The sequence below is a fragment of the Eretmochelys imbricata genome, chromosome 12, assembly GCF_965152235.1.
Source record: "Eretmochelys imbricata isolate rEreImb1 chromosome 12, rEreImb1.hap1, whole genome shotgun sequence".
NCBI classification, from domain to species: Eukaryota; Metazoa; Chordata; order Testudines; family Cheloniidae; genus Eretmochelys; species Eretmochelys imbricata.
The window spans coordinates 755,553-772,741 of NC_135583.1; positions in this window are offsets into that span (position 1 = coordinate 755,553).

Sequence of the window (17,189 nt, forward strand, 5' to 3'; positions counted from 1 at the left end):
CTGAGGGGCGGCTCTGGCTCCTCCGGCAGTTGGAGTTCGCGGGGCGGTCTGAGGGGCGGCTCTGGCTCCTCCGGCAGTTGGAGTTCGTGGGGCGGTCTGAGGGGCGGCTCTGGCTCCTCCGGCAGTTGGAGTTCGCGGGGCGGTCTGAGGAGCGGCTCTGGCTCCTCCGGCAGTTGGAGTTTGCTGGGCGGTCTGAGGTGTAGCTCTGGCTCCTCCGGCAGTTGGAGTTCGCAGGGCGGTCTGAGGGGCGGCTCTGGCTCCTCCGGTAGTTGGAGTTCGCGGGGCGGTCTGAGGGGCGGCTCTGGCTCCTCCGGCAGTTGGAGTTCGCAGGGCGGTCTGAGGAGCGGCTCTGGCTCCTCCGGTAGTTGGAGTTCGCGGGGCGGTCTGAGGGGCGGCTCTGGCTCCTCCGGCAGTTGGAGTTCGTGGGGCCGTCTGAGGTGTGTCTCTGGCTCCTCTGGCAGTTGGAGTTCACAGGGCGGTCTGAGGAGCGACTGTGGCTCCTCCGGCAGTTGGAGTTCGGAGGGCGGTCTGAGGGGCGGCTCTGGCTCCTCCGGCAGTTGGAGTTCGCGGGGCGGTCTGAGTGGAGACTCTGTCTCCTCCGGCAGTTGGAGTTCGCAGGGCGGTCTGAGGGGCGGCGCTGGCTCCTCCGGCAGTTGGAGTTCGCGCGGCGGTCTGAGGGGCGGCTCTGGCTCCTCCGGCATTTGGAGTTCGTGGGACGGTCTGAGGAGCGGCTCTGGCTCCTAGGGCAGTTGGAGTTCGCGGGGCGGTCTGAGGTGTGACTCTGGCTCCTCCGTCAGTTGGAGTTTTTGGGGCGGTCTGAGGTGTAGCTCTGGCTCATCCGGCAGTTGGAGTTCACAGGACGGTCTGAGGGGCGGCTCTGGCTCCTCCGGCAGTTGGAGTTCGCGGGGCGGTCTGAGGGGCGGCTCTGGCTCCTCCGGCAGTTGGAGTTCGCAAGGCGGTCTGAGGGGCGGCGCTGGCTCGTCCGGCAGTTGATGTTTGTGGGGCGGTCTGAGGTGTAGCTCTGGCTCCTCCGGCAGTTGGAGTTCACAGGGCGGTCTGAGGGGCGGCTCTGGCTCCTCCAGCAGTTGGAGTTCGTAGGGCGGTCTGAGGTGTGTCTCTGGCTCCTCTGGCAGTTGGAGTTCACAGGGCGGTCTGAGGAGCGACTCTGGCTCCTCCGGCAGTTGGAGTTCGGAGGGCGGTCTGAGGGGCGGCTCTGGCTCCTCCGGCAGTTGGACTTCGCGGGGCGGTCTGAGGGGCGGCTCTGGCTCTTCCGGCAGTTGGAGTTCGCAGGGCGGTCTGAGGGGCGGCGCTGGCTCCTCCGGCAGTTGGAGTTCGCGGGACGGTCTGAGGGGCGGCTCTGGCTCCTCCGGCAGTTGGAGTTCGTGGGACGGTCTGAGGAGCGGCTCTGGCTCCTCCGGCAGTTGGAGTTCGCGGGGCGGTCTGAGGTGTGACTCTGGCTCCTCCGGCAGTTGGAGTTTTTGGAGCGGTCTGAGGTGTAGCTCTAGCTCCTCCGGCAGTTGGAGTTCACAGGGCGGTCTGAGGGGCGGCTCTGGCTCCTCCGGCAGTTGGAGTTCGCGGGGCGGTCTGAGGGGTGGCTCTGGCTCCTCCGGCAGTTGGAGTTCGCAAGGCGGTCTGAGGGGCGGCGCTGGCTCCTCCGGCAGTTGGAGTTTGTGGGGCGGTCTGAGGTGTAGCTCTGGCTCCTCCGGCAGTTGGAGTTCACAGGGCGGTCTGAGGGGCGGCTCTGGCTCCTCCGGCAGTTGGAGTTCGCGGGGCGGTCTGAGGGGCGGCTCTGGCTCCTCCGGCAGTTGGAGTTCGCAAGGCGGTCTGAGGGGCGGCGCTTGCTCCTCCGGCAGTTGGAGTTTCTGGGGCGGTCTGAGGTGTGGCTCTGGCTCCTCCGGCAGTTGGAGTTCGCCGGGCGGTCTGAGGTGTAGCTGTGGCTCCTCCGGCGGTTGGGGTTCGTGGGGTGGTCTGAGGGGCGGCGCTGGCTCCTCCGGCAGTTGCAGTTCGCGGGGCGGTCTGAGGGGCGGCTCTGGCTCCTCCGGCAGTTGGAGTTCGCAGGGCGGTCTGAGGGGCTGCTCTGGCTCCTCCGGCAGTTGGAGTTCGCGGGGCGGTCTGAGGGGCGGCTCTGGCTCCTCCGGCAGTTGGAGTTCGCAGGGCGGTCTGAGGGGCGGCTCTGGCTCCTCCGGCAGTTGGAGTTCGCAGGGCGGTCTGAGGAGCGGCTCTGGTTCCTCCGGCAGTTGGAGTTCACAGGGCGGTCTGAGGAGCGTCGCTGGCTCTTCCGGCAGTTGGAGTTCGCAGGGCGGTCTGAGGTGTGACTCTGGTTCCTCCGGCAGTTGGAGTTCGCAGGGCGGTCTGAGGTGTAGCTCTGGTTCCTCCGGCAGTTGAAGTTTGTGGGGCGGTCTGAGGAGCGGCTCTGGCTCCTCCGGCAGTTGGAGTCGCGGGGCGGTCTGAGGTGTGACTCTGGCTCCTCCGGCAGTTGGAGTTCGCGGGGCGGTCTGAGGAGCGGCTCTGGCTCCTCAGGCAGTTGGAGTTCGCGGGGCGGTCTGAGGAGCGGCTCTGGCTCCTCCGGCATTTGGAGTTTGTGGGGCGGTCTGAGGTGTGTCTCTGGCTCCTCTGGCAGTTGGAGTTCACAGGGCGGTCTGAGGAGCGACTCTGGCTCCTCCGGCAGTTGGAGTTCGCAGGGCGGTCTGAGGGGCGGCTCTGGCTCCTCCGGCAGTTGGAGTTCACGGGGCGGTCTGAGGGGCGTCTCTGGCTCCTCCGGCAGTTGGAGTTCGTGGGGCGGTCTGAGGGGCGGCTCTGGCTCCTCCGGCAGTTGGAGTTCGCGGTGCGGTCTGAGGAGCGGCTCTGGCTCCTCCGGCAGTTGGAGTTCGCGGGGCGGTCTGACGTGTAGCTGTGGCTCCTCCGGCAGTTGGAGTTCTCAGGGCGGTCTGAGGGGCGGCTCTGGCTCCTCCGGCAGTTGGAGTTCGCGGGGCGGTCTGAGGTGTAGCTCTGGCTCCTCCGGCAGTTGGAGTTCGCAGGGCGGTCTGAGGGGCGGCTCTGGCTCCTCCGGCAGTTGGAGTTCGCGGGGCGGTCTGAGGTGTGACTCTGGCTCCTCCGTCAGTTGGAGTTCGTGGGGCGGTCTGAGGAGCGGCTCTGGCTCCTCCGGCAGTTGGAGTTCGCGGGGCGGTCTGAGGAGCGGCTCTGGCTCCTCCGGCAGTTGGAGTTTGCTGGGTGGTCTGAGGTGTAGCTCTGGCTCCTCCGGCAGTTGGAGTTCGCAGGGCGGTCTGAGGGGCGGCTCTGGCTCCTCCGGCAGTTGGAGTTCGCGGGGCGGTCTGAGGGGCGGCTCTGGCTCCTCCGGCAGTTGGAGTTCGCAGGGCGGTCTGAGGAGCGGCTCTGGCTCCTCCGGTAGTTGGAGTTCGCGGGGCGGTCTGAGGGGCGGCTCTGGCTCCTTCGGCAGTTGGAGTTCGTGGGGCGGTCTGTGGTGTGTCTCTGGCTCCTCTGGCAGTTGGAGTTCACAGGGCGGTCTGAGGAGCGACTGTGGCTCCTCCGGCAGTTGGAATTCGGAGGGCGGTCTGAGGGGCGGCTCTGGCTCCTCCGGCAGTTGGAGTTCGCGGGGCGGTCTGAGGGGCGGCTCTGGCTCCTCCAGCAGTTGGAGTTTGCTGGGCGGTCTGAGGTGTAGCTCTGGCTCTTCCGGCAGTTGCAATTCGCAGGGCGGTCTGAGGGGCGGCTCTGGCTCCTCCGGCAGTTGGAGTTCGCGGGGCGGTCTGAGGAGCGGCTCTGGCTTCTCCGGCAGTTGGAGTTTGCTGGGCGGTCTGAGGTGTAGCTCTGGCTCTTCCGGCAGTTGCAGTTCGCAGGGCGGTCTGAGGGTAGGCTCTGGCTCCTCCGGCAGTTGGAGTTCGCGGGGCGGTCTGAGGGGCGGCTCTGGCTCCTCCGGCAGTTGGAGTTCGCAGGGCGGTCTGAGGAGCGGCTCTGGCTCCTCCGGTAGTTGGAGTTCGCGGGGCGGTCTCAGGGGCGGCTCTGGCTCCTCCGGCAGTTGGAGTTCGCAGGGCGGTCTGAGGGGCGGCGCTGGCTCCTCCGGCAGTTGGAGTTCGCGGGGCGGTCTGAGGGGCGGCTCTGGCTCCTCCGGCATTTGGAGTTCGTGGGACGGTCTGAGGTGTGACTCTGGTTCCTCCGGCAGTTGGAGTTCGCAGGGCGGTCTGAGGAGCGACTGTGGCTCCTCCGGCAGTTGGAGTTCGGAGGGCGGTCTGAGGGGCGGCTCTGGCTCCTCCGGCAGTTGGAGTTCGCGGGGCGGTCTGAAGGGAGGCTCTGGCTCCTCCGGCAGTTGGAGTTCGCAGGGCGGTCTGAGGGGCGGCGCTGGCTCCTCCGGCAGTTGGAGTTCGCGGGGCGGTCTGAGGGGCGGCTCTGGCTCCTCCGGCATTTGGAGTTCGTGGGACGGTCTGAGGTGTGACTCTGGTTCCTCCGGCAGTTGGAGTTCGCAGGGCGGTCTGAGGTGTAGCTCTGGTTCCTCCGGCAGTTGGAGTTTGTGGGGCGGTCTGAGGAGCGGCTCTGGCTCCTCCGGCAGTTGGAGTTCGCGGGGCGGTCTGAGGTGTGACTCTGGCTCCTCCGGCAGTTGGAGTTCGCGGGGCGGTCTGAGGAGCGGCTCTGGCTCCTCCGGCAGTTGGAGTTCGCGGGGCGGTCTGAGGTGTGTCTCTGGCTCCTCTGGCAGTTGGAGTTCACAGGGCGGTCTGAGGAGCGACTCTGGCTCCTCCGGCAGTTGGAGTTCGCAGGGCGGTCTGAGGGGCGGCTCTGGCTCCTCCGGCAGTTGGAGTTCGCGGGGCGGTCTGAGGGGCGGCTCTGGCTCCTCCGGCAGTTGGAGTTCGCGGGGCGGTCTGAGGGGCGGCTCTGGCTCCTCCGGCAGTTGGAGTTCGTGGTGCGGTCTGAGGGGCGGCTCTGGCTCCTCCGGCAGTTGGAGTTCGCGGGGCGGTCTGAGGAGCGGCTCTGGCTCCTCCGGCAGTTGGAGTTCGCGGGGCGGTCTGAGGTGTAGCTCTGGCTCCTCCGGCAGTTGGAGTTCGCAGGGCGGATTGAGGAGCGGTTCTAGCTCCTCCGGCAGTTGGAGTTTGCTGGGCGGTCTGAGGTGTAGCTCTGGCTCCTCCGGCAGTTGGAGTTCGCAGGGCGGTCTGAGGGGCGGCTCTGGCTCCTCCGGCAGTTGGAGTTCGCGGGGCGGTCTGAGGGGCGGCTCTGGCTCCTCCGGCAGTTGGAGTTCGCAGGGCGGTCTGAGGAGCGGCTCTGGCTCCTCCGGTAGTTGGAGTTCGCGGGGCGGTCTGAGGGGCGGCTCTGGCTCCTCCGGCAGTTGGAGTTCGTGGGGCCGTCTGAGGTGTGTCTCTGGCTCCTCTGGCAGTTGGAGTTCACAGGGCGGTCTGAGGAGCGACTGTGGCTCCTCCGGCAGTTGGAGTTCGGAGGGCGGTCTGAGGGGCGGCTCTGGCTCCTCCGGCAGTTGGAGTTCGCGGGGCGGTCTGAGGGGAGGCTCTGGCTCCTCCGGCAGTTGGAGTTCGCGGGGCGGTCTGAGGTGTGACTCTGGCTCCTCCGTCAGTTGGAGTTTTTGGGGCGGTCTGAGGTGTAGCTCTGGCTCATCCGGCAGTTGGAGTTCACAGGGCGGTCTGAGGGGCGGCTCTGGCTCCTCCGGCAGTTGGAGTTCACGGGGCGGTCTGAGGGGCGGCTCTGGCTCCTCCGGCAGTTGGAGTTCGCAAGGCGGTCTGAGGGGCGGCGCTGGCTCCTCCGGCAGTTGATGTTTGTGGGGCGGTCTGAGGTGTAGCTCTGGCTCCTCCGGCAGTTGGAGTTCACAGGGCGGTCTGAGGGGCGGCTCTGGCTCCTCCAGCAGTTGGAGTTCGTGGGGCGGTCTGAGGTGTGTCTCTGGCTCCTCTGGCAGTTGGAGTTCACAGGGCGGTCTGAGGAGCGACTCTGGCTCCTCCGGCAGTTGGAGTTCGGAGGGCGGTCTGAGGGGCGGCTCTGGCTCCTCCGGCAGTTGGAGTTCGCGGGGCGGTCTGAGGGGCGGCTCTGGCTCGTCCGGCAGTTGGAGTTCGCAGGGCGGTCTGAGGGGCGGCGCTGGCTCCTCCGGCAGTTGGAGTTCGCGGGGCGGTCTGAGGGGCGGCTCTGGCTCCTCCGGCAGTTGGAGTTCGTGGGACGGTCTGAGGAGCGGCTCTGGCTCCTCCGGCAGTTGGAGTTCGCGGGGCGGTCTGAGGTGTGACTCTGGCTCCTCCGGCAGTTGGAGTTTTTGGAGCGGTCTGAGGTGTAGCTCTGGCTACTCCGGCAGTTGGAGTTCACAGGGCGGTCTGAGGGGCGGCTCTGGCTCCTCCGGCAGTTGGAGTTCGCGGGGCGGTCTGAGGGGCGGCTCTGGCTCCTCCGGCAGTTGGAGTTCACAAGGCGGTCTGAGGGGCGGCGCTGGCTCCTCCGGCAGTTGGAGTTTGTGGGGCGGTCTGAGGTGTAGCTCTGGCTCCTCTGGCAGTTGGAGTTCACAGGGCGGTCTGAGGGGCGGCTCTGGCTCCTCCGGCAGTTGGAGTTCGCGGGGCGGTCTGAGGGGCGGCTCTGGCTCCTCCGGCAGTTGGAGTTCGCAAGGCGGTCTGAGGGGCGGCGCTTGCTCCTCCGGCAGTTGGAGTTTGTGGGGTGGTCTGAGGTGTGGCTCTGGCTCCTCCGGCAGTTGGAGTTCGCCGGGCGGTCTGAGGTGTAGCTGTGGCTCCTCCGGCGGTTGGAGTGCGTGGGGTGGTCTGAGGGGCGGCGCTGGCTCCTCCGGCAGTTGCAGTTCGCGGGGCGGTCTGAGGGGCGGCTCTGGCTCCTCCGGCAGTTGGAGTACGCAGGGCGGTCTGAGGGGCTGCTCTGGCTCCTCCGGCAGTTGGAGTTCGCGGGGCGGTCTGAGGGGCGGCTCTGGCTCCTCCGGCAGTTGGAGTTCGCAGGGCGGTCTGAGGGGCGGCTCTGGCTCCTCCGGCAGTTGGAGTTCGCGGGGCGGTCTGAGGAGCGGCTCTGGCTCCTCAGGCAGTTGGAGTTCGCGGGGCGGTCTGAGGAGCGGCTCTGGCTCCTCCGGCATTTGGAGTTCGTGGGGCGGTCTGAGGTGTGTCTCTGGCTCCTCTGGCAGTTGGAGTTCACAGGGCGGTCTGAGGAGCGATTCTGGCTCCTCCGGCAGTTGGAGTTCGCAGGGCGGTCTGAGGGGCGGCTCTGGCTCCTCCGGCAGTTGGAGTTCGCAGGGCGGTCTGACGGGCGTCTCTGGCTCCTCCGGCAGTTGGAGTTCGTGGGGCGGTCTGAGGGGCGGCTCTGGCTCCTCTGGCAGTTGGAGTTCGCGGTGCGGTCTGAGGAGCGGCTCTGGCTCCTCCGGCAGTTGGAGTTCGCGGGGCGGTCTGACGTGTAGCTGTGGCTCCTCCGGCAGTTGGAGTTCGCAGGGCGGTCTGAGGGGCGGCTCTGGCTCCTCCGGCAGTTGGAGTTCGCGGGGCGGTCTGAGGTGTAGCTCTGGCTCCTCCGGCAGTTGGAGTTCGCAGGGCGGTCTGAGGGGCGGCTCTGGCTCCTCCGGCAGTTGGAGTGCGCGGGGCGGTCTGAGGTGTGACTCTGGCTCCTCCGGCAGTTGGAGTTCGTGGGGCGGTCTGAGGAGCTGCTCTGGCTCCTCCGGCAGTTGGAGTTCGCGGGGCGGTCTGAGGAGCGGCTCTGGCTCCTCCGGCAGTTGGAGTTTGCTGGGTGGTCTGAGGTGTAGCTCTGGCTCCTCCGGCAGTTGGAGTTCGCAGGGCGGTCTGAGGGGCGGCTCTGGCTCCTCCGGCAGTTGGAGTTCGTGGGGCGGTCTGAGGGGCGGCTCTGGCTCCTCCGGCAGTTGGAATTCGCAGGGCGGTCTGAGGAGCGGCTCTGGCTCCTCCGGTAGTTGGAGTTCGCGGGGCGGTCTGAGGGGCGGCTCTGGCTCCTCCGGCAGTTGGAATTCGTGGGGCGGTCTGTGGTGTGTCTCTGGCTCCTCTGGCAGTTGGAGTTCACAGGGCGGTCTGAGGAGCGACTGTGGCTCCTCCGGCAGTTGGAATTCGGAGGGCGGTCTGAGGGGCGGCTCTGGCTCCTCCGGCAGTTGGAGTTCGCGGGGCGGTCTGAGGGGCGGCTCTGTCTCCTCCAGCAGTTGGAGTTCGCAGGGCGGTCTGAGGGGCGGCGCTGGCTCCTCCGGCAGTTGGAGTTCGCGGGGCGGTCTGAGGGGCGGCTCTGGCTCCTCCGGCAGTTGGAGTTCGTGGGACGGTCTGAGGAGCGGCTCTGGCTCCTCCGGCAGTTGGAGTTCGCGGGGCGGTCTGAGGTGTGACTCTGGCTCCTCCGGCAGTTGGAGTTTTTGGGGCGGTCTGAGGTGTAGCTCTGGCTCCTCCGGCAGTTGGAGTTCACAGGGCAGTCTGAGGGGCGGCTCTTGCTCCTCCGGCAGTTGGAGTTCGCGGGGCGGTCTGAGGGGCGCCTCTGCCTCCTCCGGCAGTTGGAGTTCGCAAGGCGGTCTGAGGGGCGGCGCTGGCTCCTCCGGCAGTTGGAGTTTGTGGGGCGGTCTGAGGTGTAGCTCTGGCTCCTCCGGCAGTTGGAGTTCACAGGGCGGTCTGAGGGGCGGCTCTGGCTCCTCCGGCAGTTGGAGTTCGTGGGGCGGTCTGAGGGGCGGCTCTGGCTCCTCCGGCAGTTGGAGTTCGAAGGCGGTCTGAGGGGCGGCGCTTGCTCCTCCGGCATTTGGAGTTTGTGGGGCGGTCTGAGGTGTGGCTCTGGCTCCTCCGGCAGTTGGAGTTCGCCGGGCGGTCTGAGGTGTAGCTGTGGCTCCTCCGGCGGTTGGAGTTCGTGGGGTGGTCTGAGGGGCGGCTCTGGCTCCTCCGGCAGTTGGAGTTCGCAGCGCGGTCTGAGGGGCGGCTCTGGCTCCTCCGGCAGTTGGAGTTCGCGGGGCGGTCTGAGGGCGGCTCTGGCTCCTCCGGCAGTTGGAGTTCGCAGGGCGGTCTGAGGGGCGGCTCTGGCTCCTCAGGCAGTTGGAGTTCGCAGGGCGGTCTGAGGAGCGGCGCTGGCTCCTCCGGCCGTTGGAGTTCGCAGGGCGGTCTGAGGTGTGACTCTGGTTCCTCCGGCAGTTGGAGTTCGCAGGGCGGTCTGAGGTGTAGCTCTGGTTCCTCCGGCAGTTGGAGTTTGTGGGGCGGTCTGAGGAGCGACTCTGGCTCCTCCGGCAGTTGGAGTTCGCAGGGCGGTCTGAGGGGCGGCTCTGGCTCCTCCGGCAGTTGGAGTTCGCAGGGCGGTCTGAGGGGCGGCTCTGGCTCCTCAGGCAGTTGGAGTTCGCGGGGCGGTCTGACGTGTAGCTCTGGCTCCTCCGGCATTTGGAGTTCGCAGGGCTGTCTGAGGGGCGGCTCTGGCTCCTCCGGCAGTTGGAGTTCATGGGGGGGTCTGATGGGCGGCTCTGGCTCCTCCGGCAGTTGGAGTTCGCGGGGCGGTCTGAGGAGCGGCTCTGGCTCCTCCGGCAGTTGGAGTTCGCAGGGCGGTCTGAGGGGCGGCTCTGGCTCCTCCGGGAGTTGGAGTTCGTGGGGCGGTCTGAGGTGTGTCTCTGGCTCCTCTGGCAGTTGGAGTTCACAGGGCGGTCTGAGGAGCGACTCTGGCTCCTCCGGCAGTTGGAGTTCGGAGGGCGGTCTGAGGGGCGGCTCTGGCTCTTCCGGCAGTTGGAGTTCGCGGGGCGGTCTGAGGGGCGGCACTGGCTCCTCCGGCAGTTGGAGTTCGTGGGACGGTCTGAGGAGCGGCTCTGGCTCCTCCGGCAGTTGGAGTTCGCGGGGCGGTCTGAGGTGTAGCTCTGGCTCCTCCGGCAGTTGGAGTTCGCAGGGCGGTCTCAGGGGCGGCTCTGGCTCCTCCGGCAGTTGGAGTTCGCGGGGCGGTCTGAGGTGTGACTCTGGCTCCTCCGGCAGTTGGAGTTCGTGGGGCGGTCTGAGGAGCGGCTCTGGCTCCTCCGGCAGTTGGAGTTCGCGGGGCGGTCTGAGGAGCGGCTCTGGCTCCTCCGGCAGTTGCAGTTTGCGGGGCAGTCTGAGCTGTAGCTCTGGCTCCTCCGGCAGTTGGAGTTCGCAGGGCGGTCTGAGGGGCGGCTCTGGCTCCTCCGGCAGTTGGAGTTCGCGGGGCGGTCTGAGGGGCGGCTCTGGCTCCTCCGGCAGTTGGAGTTCGCGGGGCGGTCTGAGGGGCGGCTCTGGCTCCTCCGGCAGTTGGAGTTCGTGGGGCGGTCTGAGGGGCGGCTCTGGCTCCTCCGGCAGTTGGAGTTCGCGGGGCGGTCTGAGGAGCGGCTCTGGCTCCTCCGGCAGTTGGAGTTCGCGGGGCGGTCTGAGGTGTAGCTCTGGCTCCTCCGGCAGTTGGAGTTCGCAGGGCGGTCTGAGGGGCGGCTCTGGCTCCTCCGGCAGTTGGAGTTCGCGGGGCGGTCTGAGGTGTGACTCTGGCTCCTCCGGCAGTTGGAGTTCGTGGGGCGGTCTGAGGAGCGGCTCTGGCTCCTCCGGCTGTTGGAGTTTGCTGGGCGGTCTGAGGTGTAGCTCTGGCTCCTCCGGCAGTTGGAGTTCGCAGGGCGGTCTGAGGGGCGGCTCTGGCTCCTCCGGTAGTTGGAGTTCGCGGGGCGGTCTGAGGGGCGGCTCTGGCTCCTCCGGCAGTTGGAGTTCGCAGGGCGGTCTGAGGAGCGGCTCAGGCTCCTCCGGTAGTTGGAGTTCGCGGGGCGGTCTGAGGGGCGGCTCTGGCTCCTCCGGCAGTTGGAGTTCATGGGGCCGTCTGAGGTGTGTCTCTGGCTCCTCTGGCAGTTGGAGTTCACAGGGCGGTCTGAGGAGCGACTGTGGCTCCTCCCGCAGTTGGAGTTCGGAGGGCGGTCTGAGGGGCGGCTCTGGCTCCTCCGGCAGTTGGAGTTCGCGGGGCGGTCTGAGGGGAGGCTCTGGCTCCTCCGGCAGTTGGAGTTCGCAGGGCGGTCTGAGGGGCGGCGCTGGCTCCTCCGGCAGTTGGAGTTCGCGGGGCGGTCTGAGGGGCGGCTCTGGCTCCTCCGGCATTTGGAGTTCGTGGGACGGTCTGAGGAGCGGCTCTGGCTCCTCCGGCAGTTGGAGTTCGCGGGGCGGTCTGAGGTGTGACTCTGGCTCCTCCGTCAGTTGGAGTTTTTGGGGCGGTCTGAGGTGTAGCTCTGGCTCATCCGGCAGTTGGAGTTCACAGGACGGTCTGAGGGGCGGCTCTGGCTCCTCCGGCAGTTGGAGTTCGCGGGGCGGTCTGAGGGGCGGCTCTGGCTCCTCCGGCAGTTGGAGTTCGCAAGGCGGTCTGAGGGGCGGCGCTGGCTCGTCCGGCAGTTGATGTTTGTGGGGCGGTCTGAGGTGTAGCTCTGGCTCCTCCGGCAGTTGGAGTTCACAGGGCGGTCTGAGGGGCGGCACTGGCTCCTCCAGCAGTTGGAGTTCGTAGGGCGGTCTGAGGTGTGTCTCTGGCTCCTCTGGCAGTTGGAGTTCACAGGGCGGTCTGAGGAGCGACTCTGGCTCCTCCGGCAGTTGGAGTTCGGAGGGCGGTCTGAGGGGCGGCTCTGGCTCCTCCGGCAGTTGGAGTTCGCGGGGCGGTCTGAGGGGCGGCTCTGGCTCTTCCGGCAGTTGGAGTTCGCAGGGCGGTCTGAGGGGCGGCGCTGGCTCCTCCGGCAGTTGGAGTTCGCGGGGCGGTATGAGGGGCGGCTCTGGCTCCTCCGGCAGTTGGAGTTCGTGGGACGGTCTGAGGAGCGGCTCTGGCTCCTCCGGCAGTTGGAGTTCGCGGGGCGGTCTGAGGTGTGACTCTGGCTCCTCCGGCAGTTGGAGTTTTTGGAGCGGTCTGAGGTGTAGCTCTGGCTCCTCCGGCAGTTGGAGTTCACAGGGCGGTCTGAGGGGCGGCTCTGGCTCCTCCGGCAGTTGGAGTTCGCGGGGCGGTCTGAGGGGTGGCTCTGGCTCCTCCGGCAGTTGGAGTTCGCAAGGCGGTCTGAGGGGCGGCGCTGGCTCCTCCGGCAGTTGGAGTTTGTGGGGCGGTCTGAGGTGTAGCTCTGGCTCCTCCGGCAGTTGGAGTTCACAGGGCGGTCTGAGGGGCGGCTCTGGCTCCTCCGGCAGTTGGAGTTCGCGGGGCGGTCTGAGGGGCGGCTCTGGCTCCTCCGGCAGTTGGAGTTCGCAAGGCGGTCTGAGGGGCGGCGCTTGCTCCTCCGGCAGTTGGAGTTTCTGGGGCGGTCTGAGGTGTGGCTCTGGCTCCTCCGGCAGTTGGAGTTCGCGGGGCGGTCTGAGGGGCGGCTCTGGCTCCTCCGGCAGTTGGAGTTCGCAGGGCGGTCTGAGGGGCGGCTCTGGCTCCTCCGGTAGTTGGAGTTCGCGGGGCGGTCTGAGGGGCGGCTCTGGCTCCTCCGGCAGTTGGAGTTCGCAGGGCGGTCTGAGGAGCGGCTCAGGCTCCTCCGGTAGTTGGAGTTCGCGGGGCGGTCTGAGGGGCGGCTCTGGCTCCTCCGGCAGTTGGAGTTCATGGGGCCGTGTGAGGTGTGTCTCTGGCTCCTCTGGCAGTTGGAGTTCACAGGGCGGTCTGAGGAGCGACTGTGGCTCCTCCCGCAGTTGGAGTTCGGAGGGCGGTCTGAGGGGCGGCTCTGGCTCCTCCGGCAGTTGGAGTTCGCGGGGCGGTCTGAGGGGAGGCTCTGGCTCCTCCGGCAGTTGGAGTTCGCAGGGCGGTCTGAGGGGCGGCGCTGGCTCCTCCGGCAGTTGGAGTTCGCGGGGCGGTCTGAGGGGCGGCTCTGGCTCCTCCGGCATTTGGAGTTCGTGGGACGGTCTGAGGAGCGGCTCTGGCTCCTCCGGCAGTTGGAGTTCGCGGGGCGGTCTGAGGTGTGACTCTGGCTCCTCCGTCAGTTGGAGTTTTTGGGGCGGTCTGAGGTGTAGCTCTGGCTCATCCGGCAGTTGGAGTTCACAGGACGGTCTGAGGGGCGGCTCTGGCTCCTCCGGCAGTTGGAGTTCGCGGGGCGGTCTGAGGGGCGGCTCTGGCTCCTCCGGCAGTTGGAGTTCGCAAGGCGGTCTGAGGGGCGGCGCTGGCTCGTCCGGCAGTTGATGTTTGTGGGGCGGTCTGAGGTGTAGCTCTGGCTCCTCCGGCAGTTGGAGTTCACAGGGCGGTCTGAGGGGCGGCACTGGCTCCTCCAGCAGTTGGAGTTCGTAGGGCGGTCTGAGGTGTGTCTCTGGCTCCTCTGGCAGTTGGAGTTCACAGGGCGGTCTGAGGAGCGACTCTGGCTCCTCCGGCAGTTGGAGTTCGGAGGGCGGTCTGAGGGGCGGCTCTGGCTCCTCCGGCAGTTGGAGTTCGCGGGGCGGTCTGAGGGGCGGCTCTGGCTCTTCCGGCAGTTGGAGTTCGCAGGGCGGTCTGAGGGGCGGCGCTGGCTCCTCCGGCAGTTGGAGTTCGCGGGGCGGTATGAGGGGCGGCTCTGGCTCCTCCGGCAGTTGGAGTTCGTGGGACGGTCTGAGGAGCGGCTCTGGCTCCTCCGGCAGTTGGAGTTCGCGGGGCGGTCTGAGGTGTGACTCTGGCTCCTCCGGCAGTTGGAGTTTTTGGAGCGGTCTGAGGTGTAGCTCTGGCTCCTCCGGCAGTTGGAGTTCACAGGGCGGTCTGAGGGGCGGCTCTGGCTCCTCCGGCAGTTGGAGTTCGCGGGGCGGTCTGAGGGGTGGCTCTGGCTCCTCCGGCAGTTGGAGTTCGCAAGGCGGTCTGAGGGGCGGCGCTGGCTCCTCCGGCAGTTGGAGTTTGTGGGGCGGTCTGAGGTGTAGCTCTGGCTCCTCCGGCAGTTGGAGTTCACAGGGCGGTCTGAGGGGCGGCTCTGGCTCCTCCGGCAGTTGGAGTTCGCGGGGCGGTCTGAGGGGCGGCTCTGGCTCCTCCGGCAGTTGGAGTTCGCAAGGCGGTCTGAGGGGCGGCGCTTGCTCCTCCGGCAGTTGGAGTTTCTGGGGCGGTCTGAGGTGTGGCTCTGGCTCCTCCGGCAGTTGGAGTTCGCCGGGCGGTCTGAGGTGTAGCTGTGGCTCCTCCGGCGGTTGGGGTTCGTGGGGTGGTCTGAGGGGCGGCGCTGGCTCCTCCGGCAGTTGCAGTTCGCGGGGCGGTCTGAGGGGCGGCTCTGGCTCCTCCGGCAGTTGGAGTTCGCAGGGCGGTCTGAGGGGCGGCTCTGGCTCCTCCGGCAGTTGGAGTTCGCAGGGCGGTCTGAGGAGCGGCTCTGGTTCCTCCGGAAGTTGGAGTTCACAGGGCGGTCTGAGGAGCGTCGCTGGCTCTTCCGGCAGTTGGAGTTCGCAGGGCGGTCTGAGGTGTGACTCTGGTTCCTCCGGCACTTGGAGTTCGCAGGGCGGTCTGAGGTGTAGCTCTGGTTCCTCCGGCAGTTGAAGTTTGTGGGGCGGTCTGAGGAGCGGCTCTGGCTCCTCCGGCAGTTGGAGTTCGCGGGGCGGTCTGAGGTGTGACTCTGGCTCCTCCGGCAGTTGGAGTTCGCGGGGCGGTCTGAGGAGCGGCTCTGGCTCCTCAGGCAGTTGGAGTTCGCGGGGCGGTCTGAGGAGCGGCTCTGGCTCCTCCGGCATTTGGAGTTTGTGGGGCGGTCTGAGGTGTGTCTCTGGCTCCTCTGGCAGTTGGAGTTCACAGGGCGGTCTGAGGAGCGACTCTGGCTCCTCCGGCAGTTGGAGTTCGCAGGGCGGTCTGAGGGGCGGCTCTGGCTCCTCCGGCAGTTGGAGTTCACGGGGCGGTCTGAGGGGCGTCTCTGGCTCCTCCGGCAGTTGGAGTTCGTGGGGCGGTCTGAGGGGCGGCTCTGGCTCCTCCGGCAGTTGGAGTTCGCGGTGCGGTCTGAGGAGCGGCTCTGGCTCCTCCGGCAGTTGGAGTTCGCGGGGCGGTCTGACGTGTAGCTGTGGCTCCTCCGGCAGTTGGAGTTCGCAGGGCGGTCTGAGGGGCGGCTCTGGCTCCTCCGGCAGTTGGAGTTCGCGGGGCGGTCTGAGGTGTAGCTCTGGCTCCTCCGGCAGTTGGAGTTCGCAGGGCGGTCTGAGGGGCGGCTCTGGCTCCTCCGGCAGTTGGAGTTCGTGGGGCGGTCTGAGGAGCGGCTCTGGCTCCTCCGGCAGTTGGAGTTCGCGGGGCGGTCTGAGGAGCGGCTCTGGCTCCTCCGGCAGTTGGAGTTTGCTGGGTGGTCTGAGGTGTAGCTCTGGCTCCTCCGGCAGTTGGAGTTCGCAGGGCGGTCTGAGGGGCGGCTCTGGCTCCTCCGGCAGTTGGAGTTCGCGGGGCGGTCTGAGGGGCGGCTCTGGCTCCTCCAGTAGTTGGAGTTCGCAAGGCGGTCTGAGGGGCGGCTCTGGCTCCTCCGGCAGTTGGAGTTCGTGGGGCGGTCTGTGGTGTGTCTCTGGCTCCTCTGGCAGTTGGAGTTCACAGGGCGGTCTGAGGAGCGACTGTGGCTCCTCCGGCAGTTGGAATTCGGAGGGCGGTCTGAGGGGCGGCTCTGGCTCCTCCGGCAGTTGGAGTTCGCGGGGCGGTCTGAGGGGCGGCTCTGGCTCCTCCGGCAGTTGGAGTTCGCGGGGCGGTCTGAGGGGCGGATCTGGCTCCTCCGGCAGTTGGAGTTCACAAGGCGGTCTGAGGGGCGGCGCTGGCTCCTCCGGCAGTTGGAGTTTGTGGGGCGGTCTGAGGTGTAGCTCTGGCTCCTCTGGCAGTTGGAGTTCACAGGGCGGTCTGAGGGGCGGCTCTGGCTCCTCCGGCAGTTGGAGTTCGCGGGGCGGTCTGAGGGGCGGCTCTGGCTCCTCCGGCAGTTGGAGTTCGCAAGGCGGTCTGAGGGGCGGCGCTTGCTCCTCCGGCAGTTGGAGTTTGTGGGGTGGTCTGAGGTGTGGCTCTGGCTCCTCCGGCAGTTGGAGTTCGCCGGGCGGTCTGAGGTGTAGCTGTGGCTCCTCCGGCGGTTGGAGTGCGTGGGGTGGTCTGAGGGGCGGCGCTGGCTCCTCCGGCAGTTGCAGTTCGCGGGGCGGTCTGAGGGGCGGCTCTGGCTCCTCCGGCAGTTGGAGTTCGCAGGGCGGTCTGAGGGGCTGCTCTGGCTCCTCCGGCAGTTGGAGTTCGCGGGGCGGTCTGAGGGGCGGCTCTGGCTCCTCCGGCAGTTGGAGTTCGCAGGGCGGTCTGAGGGGCGGCTCTGGCTCCTCCGGCAGTTGGAGTTCGCAGGGCGGTCTGAGGAGCGGCTCTGGTTCCTCCGGCAGTTGGAGTTCACAGGGCGGTCTGAGGAGCGTCGCTGGCTCTTCCGGCAGTTGGAGTTCGCAGGGCGGTCTGAGGTGTGACTCTGGTTCCTCCGGCAGTTGGAGTTCGCAGGGCGGTCTGAGGTGTAGCTCTGGTTCCTCCGGCAGTTGGAGTTTGTGGGGCGGTCTGAGGAGCGGCTCTGGCTCCTCCGGCAGTTGGAGTTCGCGGGGCGGTCTGAGGTGTGACTCTGTCTCCTCCGGCAGTTGGAGTTCGCGGGGCGGTCTGAGGAGCGGCTCTGGCTCCTCAGGCAGTTGGAGTTCGCGGGGCGGTCTGAGGAGCGGCTCTGGCTCCTCCGGCATTTGGAGTTCGTGGGGCGGTCTGAGGTGTGTCTCTGGCTCCTCCGGCAGTTGGAGTTCGCGGGGCGGTCTGAGGAGCGGCTCTGGCTCCTCCGGCAGTTGGAGTTTGCTGGGTGGTCTGAGGTGTAGCTCTGGCTCCTCCGGCAGTTGGAGTTCGCAGGGCGGTCTGAGGGGCGGCTCTGGCTCCTCCGGCAGTTGGAGTTCGTGGGGCGGTCTGAGGGGCGGCTCTGGCTCCTCCGGCAGTTGGAATTCGCAGGGCGGTCTGAGGAGCGGCTCTGGCTCCTCCGGTAGTTGGAGTTCGCGGGGCGGTCTGAGGGGCGGCTCTGGCTCCTCCGGCAGTTGGAATTCGTGGGGCGGTCTGTGGTGTGTCTCTGGCTCCTCTGGCAGTTGGAGTTCACAGGGCGGTCTGAGGAGCGACTGTGGCTCCTCCGGCAGTTGGAATTCGGAGGGCGGTCTGAGGGGCGGCTCTGGCTCCTCCGGCAGTTGGAGTTCGCGGGGCGGTCTGAGGGGCGGCTCTGTCTCCTCCAGCAGTTGGAGTTCGCAGGGCGGTCTGAGGGGCGGCGCTGGCTCCTCCGGCAGTTGGAGTTCGCGGGGCGGTCTGAGGGGCGGCTCTGGCTCCTCCGGCAGTTGGAGTTCGTGGGACGGTCTGAGGAGCGGCTCTGGCTCCTCCGGCAGTTGGAGTTCGCGGGGCGGTCTGAGGTGTGACTCTGGCTCCTCCGGCAGTTGGAGTTTTTGGGGCGGTCTGAGGTG